The sequence below is a fragment of the Bos taurus genome, chromosome X (genome assembly GCF_002263795.3).
Source record: "Bos taurus isolate L1 Dominette 01449 registration number 42190680 breed Hereford chromosome X, ARS-UCD2.0, whole genome shotgun sequence".
Classification (NCBI taxonomy): domain Eukaryota; kingdom Metazoa; phylum Chordata; class Mammalia; order Artiodactyla; family Bovidae; genus Bos; species Bos taurus.
This window is the reverse complement of record NC_037357.1, coordinates 29,960,976-29,979,046: the sequence shown is the minus strand read 5'-3', so window position 1 is coordinate 29,979,046 and position 18,071 is coordinate 29,960,976.

Here is an 18,071-nt window from a genome sequence, read left to right as displayed (position 1 = left end):
AAACATTTGTTACCAGTTTATTAGGGGTTAAGCTTAGTCTCCCAGGAAACTTTTGCTTTTTTAATATTCTTTAAAAAATATTTTAAAGTTATATTTGAAGAATATGAGGACACAATAGAACCAATATTCAGGAGGTATTGCCTAGGCTGTTATCCTCATGTATGGTGATGCTTCTTAACTCTTAACCTAATGCCGATAGGAAAGAGAAAGAGGAAAAGGAGAGAGGCAGTCAGACAGATGGATGGAAACAGCAAGCATCAGACTATTGTAGACCATCTACCACATCTGAGCAATATGTGAATTTGGGAAGTAGATTGTCAATGTTGCATCTCTGTGTTGAAAAATAGGGGAAGATCTTTACGGCCACTCATGTGTGATGTGGTCTCCCTTTGATTAAGTCAGGGTTTTTTATGAATAATATGTTTGTACAGTTTTGCTACTAATCTCAAAACAGCCTCATGCCACACCATACCCCAATAATTGGAGGAATTTAGGTTTTTGACAAGGATAGAAATAATTTGTTATTCTTTCCAGACATGTTTGCTGAAGGACAACCTGTCTCTCTTCCTCACAGTGTCTACATTCCTTCTTTCTGTACTTTGAGGGTTTTCTGAAGTAGTTAATCTTAATTACCCCTAGTATATACTATTGGGTTGGCCAAAAAATGTGTTCAGGTTTTTATGTACCATCTTATGACACATCCTCCCTCTTAGCCCTCTGTCTCCAACCTCAGGCTCCTTAGTCTTCCTTGGAGAGGGTATCACAAAGCCAGAGCCCTGATTAAACTTTGGGTGTGGGGATGAGAAATTGAAAGGCTTAACAGGGAAATGCTGGGGTGCCAGGATCATTTAATGAATGTGGGTCGAGCACCTATTTCTCTAGGGCAGGGGCGTTGCTAAGTGCTGTGTGTACACACAAATTCACTCTCAGTGATGCTTTGCTGCTCTTAGGGGTAGTGAGAAAATGTGCCAGGAAAGGAAGAACAGGAATATTTGTTAGCATCATTAATATTGTGCAAAAATAGAACTAGTTAAGATGAAATGAGGGACTGGCTGAGAATGGTTGGAACCAGAAATTCCTCTTTTTTAAAATTGTTGTTTTAAAAGGAATGCAAAAGAAAGACATGTAGGTAATTATAAATTAAAATTAGTGGGGGGAGGCGGTCCTAAGATGGTGGAGGAATAGGACGGGGAGACCACTATCTCCCCCACAAATTAATCAAAAGAACATTTGAACGCTGAGAAAATTCCACAAAACAACTTGTGAACACTGGCAGAGGACATCAGGCACCCGGAAAAGCAACCCATTGTCTTCAAAAGGAGGTAGGACAAAATATAAAAGATAAAAAGAGAGAGAAAAGAGTTAGGGATGGAGATCCATCCCAGGAAGGGAGTCTTAAAAAAGGAGAAGTTTCTAAACACCAGGAAACCCTCTCACTGGGGGGTCTGTGGGGAGTTTTGGAATCTCAGAGGGCAACATAACTGGGAGGAAAAATAAATTTAAAAAAGCCACAGATTACGTGCCTAATGGCAACTCCTAGCAGAGAAGTACCCCAGACACTCACATCCGCCACCAGCAGGTGGGGGGCTGAATGAAGAGGAGCGGGTTACATTGCTTAGGGTAAGGACCAGGCCTGAATGCCCTGAGGGCAATCTGAGGGAGCTAACATGAGATAGCAACCTAAACTGTGGGATAGCCAGAGAGAGAGAGGAAAAAAAAGAGAGAGAGAGAGAGGGAGAACTATCCTATGAAAAGCCCTAACCTAAGGCACTGCCAGGCAACTCACAGAAAAAGGACTGAGCAAATACCAGAGGAGAGCTAGCAGGCTGCAGACCAGCCCGTCTCCCACTGGAGGCAGGGGGCAGGCAGGCGCCAGCTAGAGCTGGAAAGGAGCAAACTCGGCCCCAGAGATGCCATCCCCTACCAAACTGCGAACAGGACTTCAGTTTCTAACCAAGACTTCCTGGGATTCTGGATAGTTGAAATCCGCTAGGAGGGTTGCAGCCAGAGATCAGCTCCCCAGAAGAGACACACAGCACACTGGAGACTGGCGTGCCTGCTGCCACCCAGGAAACCGAGAGGCTGGGACCAGGGAGTCAATACGACACACTTGCTGCCTGAGGAGAGTGCGTTCACCTAGAACTCAGTTGCCTGAGCTGCTAGGACCTGGGAAGGGCACAAAATGCAGGCCCAACCAAGTCTGTGCCTTTGTGGAGTACCTGAGAACCTGAACCAGAGTGGCTTAGACTTGGGAAGTGCACGCAACCCAGGGCCCATTCCCTGCAGAGCAACCTGAAGCCTGAGCAGTGTAGACTGAGAAAGCACACCTGCCATGAGCAGGGGCAAACCCAGTGTGGCCAAAACACTGTGAGCACTCCCCACACATGCCAGTGGTATTTGTTTGCAGTGTTCCTCCCTCCCCATAGCACGACTGAACAAGTGAGCCTAAACAAGAGACCACCTTCTCCTCCTTGTGTCAGGGCAGAAATTAGACACTGAGGAGACCTGCAAACAGAAGAAGCCGAATAAACAGAGGGAATCGTTTTGGAAGTGACAGGTGCAACAGATTAAAATCCCTGTAGTTAACACTGACTACAATGGAAAGGGCCTATAGATCTTGAGAAGTATAAGATGGAACAAAGAACTATCTGAAAATGAACTGACCCCACACTGCCCGCAACAGCTCCAGAGAAATTCCTAGATGCATTTTTACTATTATCATTTAAATTTTTTTTCTTTTTTTTAAGTCCTCTATTACTCCTTTAATTTTCATTTTTACAAACTACTATTACCTTGCAAAAAAAAAGACCCTGTTTTTTAAGCAAACTTCATATATATTTCTTATATTTTGTGTGTTTTTTTTTAATATTGTATTTTTGAGAGTCTAACCTCTACTCTAGATTTTTAATCTTTGATTTTTGGTATTTGTTATCAATTTTGTACATTTAAGATTCCAATCTTCAGTACCCATTTTTACTTAGGAGTGTGATTACTGGCTTGATTACCTTCTCCCCCTTTTGACTCTCCTTTTCCTCCCCCAGGTCACCTCTATCTCCTCCTTCCCCCTTCTCTTCTCTGCCCAAATCTGTGCATCTCTCTGTGTGCTCCAGAATGTGGAAAACACTTAGGGAACAGAGTATTGCCTAGATCTATCTCTTTCCTTTTGATTCCCCCCTTTCTCCTCCTGCTCACCTCTATATCCTTCCTCCCTCTTCTTTTCTCTATGTAATTCCATGAACCTCTCTGAGGGTTCCAAACTGTGGCAAGCACATAGGGAATTGTTTACTGGCTAGCTTGCTCTCTCCCCTTTTCATTCCCGCTCTTCTCCTCCTGGTCACCTCCATCTCCCTCCTCCCTCTTCTCTTCTCCATGTAACTTTGTGAACCTCTCATGGTGTCCCTCACTGTGGAGAATCTTCACCATTAACCTAGAAGTTTTATCATCAGTGCTGTATGGATGGAGAAGTCTTGAGGCTACTAAGACTGAAAACCAGAAGTAAGACCCAAAGCCTGAGAACACCAGAGAACTCCTGACTCAAGGGAACATTAATCTATAAGAGTTCATCCAAAAGCCTCCATACCTACACTGAAACCAAGCACCAACCAAGGGCCAACAAGTTCCAAAGCAAGATGTATCATCCAAATTCTTCAGCAATGCAGGAACATAGCCCTGAGCTTCAATATAGAGGCTTCCCAAAGTCACACCAAACCCATAGACATCTCAAAACTCACCACTGGACACTTCATTGCACTCCAGAGAGAAGAAATCCAGCTCCATCCACCAGAACACTGAGGCAAACTCCCCTAACCAGGAAACATTGACAAGCCACTCGTCCAACCCCACCCACAGGGAGGAAACTCCACAATAAAGAGGAACCACAAAATGCCAGAATACAGAAAGCCCACCACAAACACAGCAATCTAAACAAGAAGAAAAGGGAGAGAAATACTCAGCAGGTAAAGGAACATGATAAATGCCCACCAAACCAAACAAAAGAGGAGGAGATAGGGAGTCTACCTGAAAAAGAATTCAGAATAATGATAGTGAAAATGATCCAAAACCTTGAGAAAAAAAGTGGAGTTACAGATAAATAGCCTGGAAACAAGGATTAAGATGCAAGAAATGTTTAACAAGGACCTAGAAGAAATAAAAAAGAGTCAATCAATAATGAATAATGCAATAAATGAGATAAAAAACACTCTGGAGGGAACCAATGGAGGCAGAAGATAGGATAAGTGAGGTAGAAGATAAAATGGTAGAAATAAATGAAGCAGAGGGGAAAAAGAAAAAAAATAAATGAGGACAACCTCAGAGACCTCTGGGACAATGTGAAACACCCCAACATTCGAATCATTGGCGTCCCAGAAGACGAAGACACAAAGAAAGTCCATGAGAGAATACTTGAGGAGATAATAGTTGAAAACGTCCCTAAAATGGGGAAGGAAATAGCCACCCAAGTCCAAAAAACCCAGAGAGTCCCAAACAGGATAAACCCAAGGCAAAACACCCCAAGACACATATTAATCAAATTAACAAAGATCAAACACAAAAACCAAATACTAAAAGCAGCAAGGGAAAAACAATAAATAACAAACAAGGGGATTCCCATAAGGATAACAGCTGATCTTTCAACAGAAACTTTTCAGGCCTGAAGGGAATGGCAAGACATACTTAAAGTGATGAAAGAGAAAAACCTACAGCCCAGATTACTGTACCCAGCAAGGATCTCATTCAAATATGAAGGAGAAATCAAAAGCTTTACAGACAAGCACAAGCTGAGAGAATTCAGTGCCAGCAAACCAGCTCTCCAACAAATGCTAAAGGATATTCTCTAGACAGGAAACACAGACAGGGTATATAAACTTGAACCCAAAATAACAAAGTAAGTGGCAACAGGATCATACTTATCAATAATTACCTTAAATGTAAATGGGTTGAATGCCCCAACCAAAAGACAAAGACTGGCTGAATGGATACAAAAATAAGACCCCTATATATGCTGTCTACAAGAGACCCATCTCAAAACAAGGGACACACAGGCTGAAAGTGAAGGGCTGGAAAAAGATATTTTATGCAAATGGAGACCAAAGAAAAGTAGGAGTAGCAATACTCATATCAGATAAAATAGACTTTAAAATAAAGCTATGAAAAGAGACAAAGAAAGACACTACACAATGATCAAAGGATCAATCCAAGAAGAAGATATGACAATTATAAATATATATGCACCCAACATAGGAGCACCACAATATATAAGGCAAATGCAAACAAGTATGAAAGGGGAAATTAACAATAACACAATAATAGTGGGAGACATTAATATTCCATTCACACCTATGGATAGATCAACTAAACAGAAAACTAACAGGGAAACACAAACTTTAAATGACACAATGGACCAGTTAGACCTAATTGATATCTATAGGACATTTCACCCCAAAACAATGCATTTCACCTTTTTATCAAGTGCACATGGAACCTTCACCACCATAGATCATATCCTGGGCCATAAATATAGCCTTGGCAAATTAAAAAAAAAAAAAAATTGAAATCATTCCAAGCATCTTTTCTGACCGCAATGCAATAAGATTAGATGTCAATTACAGGAAAAAAAAAAAAAAAAACTATTAAAAATTTCAACATATGGAAGCTAAACAACATGCTTCTGAAAAACCAACAAATCACAGAAGAAATCAAAAAAGAAATCAAAATATGCATAGAAACGAATGAAAATGAAAACAACCCAAAACCTATGGGACACTGTAAAAGCAGTTATAAGGGGAAGATTGATAGCAATACAGGCTTACCTCAAGTAACAAGAGAAAAGTCAAATATTTAACCTAACTCTACAACTAAAGCAGCTAGAAAGGGAAGAAATGAAGAACCCCAGGGTTAGTAGAAAGAAAGAAATCTTAAAAATTATGGTAGAAATAAATGCAAAAGAAACAAATGAGACCGTAACAAAAATTAACAAAGCTAAAAGCTGGTTCTTTGAGAAGATAAATAAAATTGACAAACCATTAGCCAGACTCATCAAGAAACAAAGGGAGAAGAATCAAATCAACAAAATTAGAAATTAAAATGGAGAAATCACAACAGACAACACAGAAATACAATCATAAGAGGCTTCTATCAGCAAGTATATGCCAATAAATTGGAGAACTTGGAAGAAATGGACAAATTCTTAGAAAAGTATAACTTTCCAAAACTGAGCCAGGAAGAAGTAGAAAATCTTAATAGACCCATCACAAGCACAGAAATTGAATCTGTAATCAGAAATCTTCCAGCAAAGAAAAGCCCAGAACCAGATGGCTTCAAGGCTGAATTTTACCAAAAATTTAGAGAAAAGCTAACATCTGTCCTACTCAAACTCTTCCAGAAGATTGCAGAGGAAGGTAAGCTTCCAAACTCATTCTATGAGTTAACACACAGAAATCCCTTGCATTCCTATACACTAACAATGAGAAAACAGAGAAATTAAGGAAACAACACCATTTACCAATGCAACAAAAGAATAAAATACTTAGGAATATATCTACCTAAAGAAACAAAAGACCTAGATATAGGAAACTATAAAACACTGATGAAGGAAATCAAAGAGGACACAAATAGATGGAGAAATATACCATGTTCATGGATTGGAAGAATCAATATAGTGAAAATGAGTATACTACCCAAAGCAATCTATAGATTCAATGCAATCCCTATCGAGCTACCAATGGTATTTTTCAGAGAAATAGAACAAATAATTTCACAATTTGTATGGAAATACAAAAAACCTCGAATAGCCAAAGCAATCTCGAAAAAGAAGAATGGAACTGGAGGAATCAACCTGCCTGACTTCAGGCTCTACTACAAAGCCACAGTCATCAAGACAGTATGGTACTGGCACAAAGACAGAACTATAGATCAATGGAACAAAAGAGAAAGCCCAGAGATAAATCCACACACCTATGGACACCTTATCTTTGACAAAGGAGGCAAGAATATACAATGGAGAAAAGACAATCTCTTTAACAAGTGGTGCTGGGAAAACTGGTCAACCACTTGTAAGAGAATGAAACTAGAACACTTTCTAACACCATACAAAAAATAAACTCAAAATGGATTAAAGATCTAAATGTAAGACCAAAAATTATAAAACTCCTAGAGGAAAACATAGGCAAAACACTCTCCAACATAAATCACAGAAGGATCCTCTCTGACCTACCTCCCAGAGTAATAGAAATAAAAGCAAAAAATAAACAAATGGGACCTAATTAAGCTTAGATGCTGGGAGCCAGCATGGGAGTTCCCACCCATGACAAAGGTCATGTGGAGAGGCCTGATATGCAAAGGTGAGTCAGGACTCGAGGGGCCTCCCCTGGATCTGCCTGGATCTGGATTCTGATAATCCAGAATCTGTCTGTTTTACTATTTTATGATTTTCACCAACTCCTCTGACATTAACGGGGGGCTATTCCCGACCACCTTTCTCTGAAGGAAATCAACTTAGAGCTCTAGTTAATTAGCCTCCTGGGCATAATAGGAATGTTTCAATCCAAACCCCTCAGATGGCTCTCTAACTTGCCTGACAGGTTTATCCAGACTTCTACAGCTACACATAAGATTGTTTACAGTCTCCCAACCGCGAGAGGCATGGGAAGCTTAAGATATTCAAATAGTATAGAGCCTCTCAGGGAGTTAGAAATTGTTAGAATAGAACTAGTAGAGGATTTCATTGTTGAGCCAATGCTTGCTGCCAAGTTTCCACATCCCCTATATTGTATCCTTGGAAGTATATTAATTAATATAGTTGGTATTTGGAAAAATTAGTAGTGGCCTTGGTGCTAACAACTTTAGACCCTTAAGGTAATAAATTATTTCCTTTGTTGTAAGCCCACTGCACCTTTGGCCTATAGGAATGCAACTTTATCTTACACCTTCGGAGGATGGCGCCAAACTTTAAAATAATTACTCTTAGAGAAAATAAGTCTTATGGTTGACAAACCTTTATCAGAATCATAAAATGTTAACAGGCCATCTGGCCAGAAGATGATGTAAATCACCTAAACCATTTGTATACGATAAGTTTGCAGAAAAGAAAGCCTGGTCTGATAAGGATCAAGGACTGCTGACTTTGCATGATTTTACACTCCCTATTATCCTCTATGCACAACTTAAGGTATATAAGCTCCCTTTGAAAATAAAGCTACGGGCCTTGCTCATCAGGCTTGGTATCCCCGTGTCATTCTTTCTTGCTTCCTTTTCTCTCCTTTTCTCCTCTGTTCTTCCTTCAGGATGACTGACTTGGAGCGCGGGGGCTCTCTGAGACCACTTACTTGCCTGGGCTTCTAAAATGCACTCAAGAAGGTGCCTAAGGTGGGATACCTTCCACGATTCAAGAGGGCGCCTGCAGCCTCCGTGGTCAGAGCAAACCTGGTGTCACAGGTTTTATTAATTTTCCACGTAAACCAGTCAGATCAAGCCTCTTTCTCTCCCCTTTTGCTATCCTTTTGCCTAAGCCGTCCTCCTGAGGGAATCCCTGGATCCAACCGGGGCTGGACCCCGGGACTTAGAAGCTTTTGCACAGGAAGGAAACTATAAGCAAAGTGAAAAGACAGCCTTTAGAATGGGAGAAAATAATAGCAAACGAAGCAACTGACAAAGAGTTAATCTCAAAAATATACAAGCAACACCTGCAGCTCAATTCCAGAAAAATAAATGACCCAATGAAAAAATAGGCCAAAGAACTAAACTGACATTTCTCCAAAGAAGACATACAGATGGCTAACAAACACGTGAAAAGATGCTGAACATCACTCAAATGTAAATCAAAACCACAATGAGGTACCATCTCACGCCGGTCAGAATGGCTGATATCCAAAGATCTACAAACAATTAATGCTGGAGAGGGTGTGGAGAAAAGGGAATCCTCTTACACTGTTGGTGGGAATGCAAACTAGCACAGCCATTATGAAGAAAAAAGAAAGAAAAAGCAAGAAGTAATAAATGGAGATTAACTGTTTGTAGGCACTTTCCTGTTGTGGTAAGAGTATTAGCTTAAGTTAGACTGTAGCTTCCCTTGTGGCTCAGCTGGTAAAGAATCTGCCTGCAATTCGGGAGACCTGGGTTCAATCCCTGGGTAGGGAAGACTCCCTGGAGAAGGGAAAGACTACCCACTCCACTATTCTGGCCTGGAGAATTCCATGGAAGTGTCCATGGGTCGCAAAATGTCGGAGTAACTGAGCGACTTTAACTTTCAGACTATAATAAGTCACTGTTACATATTTTAGTCACTAAGGAAATCATAAAAGAATAACAAAGATCATGGAAATATAAAACAAATAGAGAAAAAAATGGAATAATGGAAAAAAAATAACTGACTAGTCCAAAAACAGACAGGATAGATAGAAGGAAGCAATTGACAAATATCACATGAGACAAATTAAAAAAAATAACTTGATAGGCTTAAAAATAATTATCCTAGAATCATATTAAAACAAATAAGAATACTCCAATTGAAAGAAAATTTTAGGCTAATAAAAATAAGTCAGCTGTATATTGAATACAAGACACTTTATGTACAGTGATACATGTACATTGAAAGAGATATGAGAGAAAACAACTGTCTTCAATGCTTTATTTTTGCTGAGACATTATTTACAAATATGTAACACATGGTTTGATAAGTTCTGAAAACTGCACAAGCTCAGATCATCCAAATGAAAATATGAAACACTTCCATCATCCCAGAAACTTGCTTTGTCTGTATCCCTCAAAAAGGAAAACAGTGCTCTGATTTCTAGAGTCATGGATTACTTCTGCCTCTTGATTTTACTAAAAAGTCTAACCATCTGTTATATATTCAGGGATACATACAGTCAATCCATACTATTGACAGATTCATATTTGTGAGTTTGCCTCCTCACTAAAATTTATTTGTTAAATCCAAAATCAACACTTGTTGTACTTTCCTAGTCATTCACAGTGATGTATGAAGTGGCAGAAAATTTGAGTTGCTTGACACCCATGTTCCTAGTTGAGGGCAAAGAAGGGAATTCTCTGCTTTTGTTTCAGCTCTAACACTGTAAACAAGCATCTTTTTTGCAGTCTATTTAGTAGCACATTTTTCACCTTCTCATGCTTTTTCTTGGTGATTTCACTGTTTTATAATAGCCCCCAAGTGTAGTGCTGAGGTGCTGTCTTGTGTTCTTAAGTGAAATAATTCTGAGATGTATCTTAAGGAGAAAATATGTGTGTTAAATAAACTTCATTCAGGGATGAGTTATAGTACTGTTGGCTGTGAGTTCAATGTTAATTAATCAACACTATATATTAAATAAGATGTCTTTATAGAGAAACACACATAAAACATTGTTATGTATTGATCTGTTGACAAAATTGTTTTGAGCTGAGGCTGACAGGAAACTAACCTTGTGTTCCCCCTAGGAGCAATAGCTCAATATTTGCTAATTCAGTGCTCACGGTTACTTTATAGAACATAACTGCTACACATAACAAAAATTGACTCTATGATAAATATTTATCTCAGTCTATGGCTCGACTCTTTATTACTTTAACCATATCTTTTGATGAGAAGAATTCTTAAATTTTGATGAAACCCAATTGATCAATTTTCTTTTACAGCTAATCACTTTTTGTATCTTTTTAAGGCAAAATGTGCTTCCCTAAGGTTAAAAAATTATTGTTTTTTCTTTTCTTCAAAATCTGTATAGATTCTAGATTTTATATTTATGTCCCTGATCATATAAAAAGAATTGGGGCCTTTCTGTGAATTAAGGGTTGTGGTTCATTTTACCATTCAGATACCAATTGTTCCAGTACCATCTGTTGAAAAGCTTTCTATTTTGCATTTAATTTCATTGGAATTTATCTCAACAATCAAATACATACTTTAGTTTGGGTCTATATATGGAGTCCCTCTTCTGTTCCATTGATCTATTTGTCTGTATTCATGCTAATAATGGACTGAAATGTCTTTGACAAAAATCACTCTCCATTCTTCAGAAGCTTTTGAGAAATTAGAAATGGATGTATAGTTCCTATTTCCTTAAATTCTAAGTATATATACTCAGTTGCCCCTTGAATAATTCATGGGCTAAGGGTGCCAACCTTCTGCACAGTCAAAAAAATCTGGGTATAATTTATAGTTGGCCCACTGTATCCATGGTTCCTCCGTATCTGTGGTTCAGCATCTGTGCATTCAACAAATCATGCATTGTGTAGTACTATAGTATTTACTCTTGAAAACAGTACATAAATAAGTGGACCTGAGCAATTCAAACCTGTGTTATTCAAGTGTCAACTGTATACACACACACACACATAATTTAATAAGGAACTATTAGAGGGATTCCCATAAGGCAATGATGCCCAATTAACATGTTCTGGAAGTGTTAACTAGTGAAATTAGTCAGGAGAAATTAGAAGCCCAAGACTTGCGGGGAAAAAAAGAAGAAATGTAACTATATTTATTATGAAATGGCAAATAGTACTTCTGGAAAATCCTAGAAAATCTATATTAAGATTATAAAATAGTTTTGCATGGTAGTAGTATACAAAATTAACATGGAAAAGCAATAACCATTATGTTCACAAATTATAACCAACTAGAATTGGTAAAGAATCTGCCTGCAATGAAGGAGACCTGGGTTTGATCCCTGGGTCGAGAAGATCCCCTGGAGAAGGAATAAGTACCCGCTCCAGTATTCTTGCCTGGGAAACCCCATGGACAGAGGAGTCTGGTGGGCTACTGTCTATGGTGTCTCAAAGAGTCAGACACAACTGAGTAACTAACACTCTCCTTTTCAGAAGATATAATGGAAGAGAAAATCCCATTTATGAGAGCAACAAATAAGATAAAATATCTAAAAATAAATTTAATAAGACTTTTTATTTATTTTTTAAAGAAATTTTATAACTATATATAATGAAAGCTATAATATTAGCCATTCTTGAAGGAAACAAAAAATAAGGTTGAACAAATATAAACACATCACTTATTCTTAGTTGAGGTGAAGTGAAGTGACAGTTGCTCAGTCATGTCTGACTCTTTGTGACCCCATGGATTATACAGTCCATGGAATTCTCCAGGTCAGAATACTGAAGTGGGTAGCCGTTTCCTTCTCCAGGGGATCTTCCCAACCCAGGGACCGAACCTGGGTCTCTCGCACTGCAGGCAGATTCTTTACCATCTGAGCCACCAGGTTGTCTCAATATCCTCATAATGTCAGTTCTATCTAAATTACTTAATAAATATAACACAATCCTGACAAAAATATATTAAATTTCTTTAGGGAGCTAGAGAAGTTGATACTGAAGTTTATGTGAAAAATAAATGTGCACACTCAACTATAAAACACTGAATGAAAGGATATTAGGGGTTATAGCACTACCAGACACTAAAACATAATATGAAGCCTGTATAGTTAAAACTGTGTTACTAGCAATTGAGTGGATAAATAGATCAAAGGAATAGAATGGCAAGTCCAGAAATAGACCCAAGTACACACAGAAATTTAGTATATAGTGAAGATAGTATCTTAAATCTTTTAATCAGAGATTGATTTTTAATAAATGATGTTGGGAAAATGGATAGTCATTTGGACAAAAGAATATAATTCCTTCTATTTCTCTCATTGGACACAAGCATAAATTTCAAATGAATAAGGGCTGAAAATAAGAAAAAAAGCACTATGCAACAAATAGGATAAAACATGTCAGACAAGAGCAAATGTGTCAGTGAAGTGGAGTGAAGTTGCTCAGTTATGTCTGACTCTTTGCGACCCCATGGACTGTAGCCTACCAGGCTCCTCCGACCATAGAATTTTCCAGGCAAGAGTACTGGAGTGGGGTGCCATTTCCTTCTCCAGGGGATCTTCCCAACCCAGAGATCAAACCCAGGTCTCCTGCATTACAGGCAGATACTTAGGTGTCTGAACCACCTAAGGAAATAATGTGTCAATAGTTACAGTAAATGTAAAAACAACTAAGCTATGTAACAGGCAGAGATTTTGAGACTAGATAAGGCAAACTACGTGACAAGAAACACCTTATATATAAAAGCACAGTTTGAATGTAGAATGTAGGAAAGTTGATTAAGTTCACTTTTTGTAATGGATTCTTATTCATTTAGATACACAATTCAGAGAACCTTTTTCCCACAGAGTCTTTCTTGGTTTGGACTTCCCTTGTTTCTCAGCGAAGAATCTGCCTGCAATGTGGGAGACATGGGTTTGATCCCTAGCTTGGTTGGGAAGATCCCCGGGAGAAGGGAAAGGCTACCCACACCAGTATTCTGGCCTGGAGAATCCCATGGACTGTGTAGTCCATGTGGTCGCAGAGAGTTGGACATGACTGAGTGACTTTCACTTCACTTCCTTGGGTTGCCTTACCTGGCCTAATTATTATCCTTTGCTCCCCTGCTAAGCTGCTAAGTCACTTCAGTCGTGTCTGACTCTGTGCGATCCCATAGATGGCAGCCCACCAGGCTCTGCTGTCCCTGAGATTCTCCAGGCAAGAACACTGGAGTGGGATGCCATTACCTTCTCCAATGCATGCAAGTGAAAAGTGAAAGTGAAGTCACTCAGTCGTGCCCGAATCTTAGCGACCCCATGGACTGCAGCCTACCAGGCTCCTCCTTCCGTGGGATTTTCCAGGCAAGAGTACTGGAGTGGGTTACCATTGCCCTAGTCTTACTACTTTTCTCTCTTTTTCTGTCTCCAATACCAGATAATGAGCTCATTGAAAGTAGGATGTTTGTCCAACTTGTATTTTTTTATTTATACCTTTACTATTTCACTTTCCCACTGGCTTGACACATGGTAGGTGCTTAATAGGTATTTTTTGAAAAATCTGTATATGCTGTCAGGATCAGAAAGAGAAGTCTACTTCTTATCTCTTCTTTGCTTTTCATGTTCTGTATGTGGGAGAAACATTTGATTGGCTAGCTGGAAGGAGATAATTGTGTTTGCTCTATTTTAATTATACCTCATTAGAAAATAGATATAACATAAATGGAGTTGTCTCTCTTCTGCAAATGGGGACATATCAAGTGTTTACATCCCATTAAGCTTTATAAAATCTTGTCACATCATATAATGTGACAAGCAAGAGAAGTTCATAGCTTAACCACTGGAATTGTTTGAATTGTCTTTTTTTGTGGGATTACACATTTTTATTACAAGATTATAGGAGACAAGTGACCTTTTATTTCAGAGTCACTGAAAGGTGTTTCCCACTGTGCAAATATGTGGTTGAAGGTCAATATCTTTCCATTTGTGTGTAATGGTAAAATATGCATCTTCCATGTGCCTACCTTTCAAAACACAGTTTTCTGCAAAATGTAAGATGCTTCTTTTCAAGGGATATTTGCATCAGTTTTCTGTAGTGATTCAGAATTTCTAATTCTAGGCTCAGTATGGCTTATATAACCATAGACGTAGAGAAGTAGGCTTCTCTATAAGCTACTAATGTCGAAAAATGGACCATGTCCTGCCTTAACCAGAGATTCAAAGAATTACTAAATTTTCACTTGTTACGGAATTAAAGAAGTGATTCAATACTTGTAAAAATTATCCCAAGCATGAGTGAACATTAACAGATAAATTATGCTGGATCACTTGGCCTGACTTCCTAGGTGGCTCAGTGGTAAAGAATCAGCCTGCCAATGCAGGAGACACAGACACGCAGGTTCAATCCCTGGTTCAGGACAATCCCCTGGAATAGGAAATGGCAATCCAATCCAGTATTCTTGCCAGGGGAATCCCATGGACAGAGGAGTCTGGCGGGCTACAGTATAGGGGGTCCAAAGAGTCAGACATGGCTGAAAGACTAAGCATAATACATATCACTTGGCCCATAGGATAATAATCTATTCATTAAAATATGAATACCCAACATAACACTGTAACAGTCCCCATAAGATAACTAGATTGTTAATCTTTAAAACAGAAAGACTGGTATTAATATGAATAACAGAATTTCTTCCATCATGATCGATATATTCTAGAGGACCTACATGAAACAGTCCCCCTCTCCCCACCTGTTTTTCATGCCTACTTAAATTTGACCCAACCAAAAGTTGACCACAAAAAACATAAACTGTCTTTAGTAAATAACTCTACTGCAAAAAAAGATACTAATATTCTGAAAACTGTTCTCAGTTACAGTTCCCATTGTCCAGGTATTTGAATGTGTTATTGCATTGAGAAACCTTACCAAAATAATATCTTCACTGGAAAGATTTCCAGGTGGTGACACAGGTACTTTTGGACATTCTAGTCCAATGCTCTCTTGCCCCTAAAGAAGTTATGCCTGTATCTACAAAGTGAGTAGAGTGGTCAGTATGAAAGTAATGAAGTTCGGTTCAGTTCAGTCGCTCAGTAGTGTCCAACTCTTTGTGACCCCATGGAAGGCAGTAGGCCAGGCCTCCCTTTCCATCATCAACTCCTGGAGCATACTTAAACTCATGTTCATTGAGTCAGTGGTGCTATCCAACCATCTCATCCTTTGTCGTCCCCTTCCCCTCCCACCTTCAATCTTTCCGAGCATCAGGGTATTTTCAAATGAGTCAATTCTTCGCATCTGGTGGCCAAAGTATTGGAGTTTCAGCTTCAGCATCAGTCCTTCCAATGAATATTCAGGACTGATTTCTTTTAGGACGGACTGTTTGGATCTCTTTGCAGTCCAAGGGATTCATAAGAGTCTTCTCCAACACCATAGTTCAAAAGTATCAATTCTTCGGTGCTCAGCTTTATTTATAGTCCAACTCTCATATTGATATGTGACTACTGGAAAAACCATAGCTTTGACTGTGATTGGCAAAGTAATGTCTCTGCTTTTTAATATGCTGTCTAGGTTGGTCATAACTTTTCTTCCAAGGAGCAAGCGTTTTTTCATTTCATGGTTGCAGTCACCATTTGCAGTGATTTTGAAGCACAGAAAAATAAAGTCTGCCACTGTTTTCACTGTTTCTCCATCTATTTGCCATGAAGTGATGGGACCAGATGCCATGAACTTAGTTTTCTGGATATTAAGTTTTAGGCCGGCTTTTTCACTCTCCTCTTTCACCTTCATCAAGAGGCTCCTTAGTTTCTCTTTGCTTTCTGCCATTAGGGTGGTGTCATCTCCATATCTGAGTTTCTTAATATTTCTCCCCGAGCAGTCTTGATTCCAGCTTGTGCTTCATCCAGCTCAGCATTTCTCATGATTTACTCTGCATATAAGTTAAATAAGCAGGGTAACAATATACAGCCTTAACATACTCCTTTCCCTATTTGGAATTAGTCTGCTGTTCCATGTACAGTTCTAACTGTTACTTCCTGACCTGCATACAGATTTCTCAGGAGGCAAGTCAGGTGGTCTGGTATTCCCATCTCTTGAAGAATTTTCCACACTTTGTTGTGATCCACATAATCAAAGGCTTTGGAATAGTCAGTAAAGCAGAAGTAGATGTTTTTCTGGAACTCTCTTGCTTTTTCCATGATCCAGCAGATGTTGGCAATTTGATCTCTGGTTCCTCTGCCTTTCCTAAATCCAGCTTGAATATCTGGAAGTTCACAGTTCATGTACTGTTGAAGCCTGGCTTGGAGAATATTGAGCATTACTTTGCTAGTGTGTGAGATGAAAACAAAGGTGTGGTAGTTTGAGCTTTCTTTGGTATGGCCTTTCTTTGGGATTGGAATGAAAACTGACATTTTCCAGTCCTGTGGCCATTGCTGAGTTTTCCAAATGTGCTGGCATATTGAGTGCAACACTTTCACAGCATCATCTTTTAGGATTTGAAATAGCTCAGCTCAAATTCCATCACCTCCACTAGCTTTGTTCATGGTGATGCTTCCTAAGGCTCACTTGACTTCACATTCCAGGATGTCTGGCCCTAGGTGAGTGATAACACCATTGTGATTATCTGGGTCATGAAGGTCTTTCTTATATAGTTCTTCTGTGTATTCTTGCCACCTCATCTTAGGTCTCTTAGGTCCATACCATTTCTGTCCTTTATTGAGCCCATGTTTGCATGAAATATTCCCTTGGTATCTCAATTTTTCTTGAAGAAAATTGCTTCAGGTATGAAAAGAAAATTACAGTATGAAAAGTAATGATGATGGAGCTGCAATTAAGACTTAGATGGTCAATTGTACTGTATCTTTTTAAAGATGAAAAATAGCTACAGTTAGATGACTCCTCTGGTGATGTAATATGGTCAGTGTCATGGATAACAGAAATGTTTGACCCAAATCCTCTAAGTTCTCTGAAGTTTTATGAACTGTAACAGAAGCCACAGTAATTAGTGACTCTATCCCTATTTCATGTATATATGAATGCCTTGAATAGTTTGGTAAATGCAGATTCAGAAAATTTGTATTTTTTATCAAGCTCCCTGGGTATCCACATGTAGGTGGTATGGGAACACAGTGACAAATTTCATGACTCTCCAAGAGTCAGTCCAATAAAAATCACAACAGCCTAAAATCTGGGCTTTTTGGATTTCTTGCTTCACATACCTCACAACTTACCTTGTAATTAGCTATGAAAGAGGCAAATAGAGGGCCCATTGAAAAGGGTATTGGAATAGTAAGATTCTGGCAGAGGCTAGACTTCTGAACTAAACCTAACAGTTACAAAATGTTTTCCACTGTCCACAGAGAAAAGGGTCCAGTGGCTGTATATTTTTGGGAAATAGACCTAAGTCTATTTTTTGTCCCCACAAAGGCAAATCAATTGTTCTCCTACTGGACAGAATTTATTTGCATGTCTATGAGCAAGAGCCATTTACATGGCTATCAGTTATCTCCAAAGTACAGAATTGTAAAAAACTTAAAGGCAAAACCCATAGAATCCAAAAATTCATTTAGGCAGTATTTAGATTTCCATTGTATATACAGATTTTTTTGGTCCATTTCAAAGTTTTTCACAATCTTTCTTAACAGTGTCACCTGTAATCTTAATAATGTCATAGAAAAATCGTTCTTAGTCACAAAATAAGACTGGTTTCAGTAGATTTGTCCTGTTTACATAGGTGCAGCAATGGTGTTAATTTCATATAGTCTTCCATGAGTTTGTTTTGC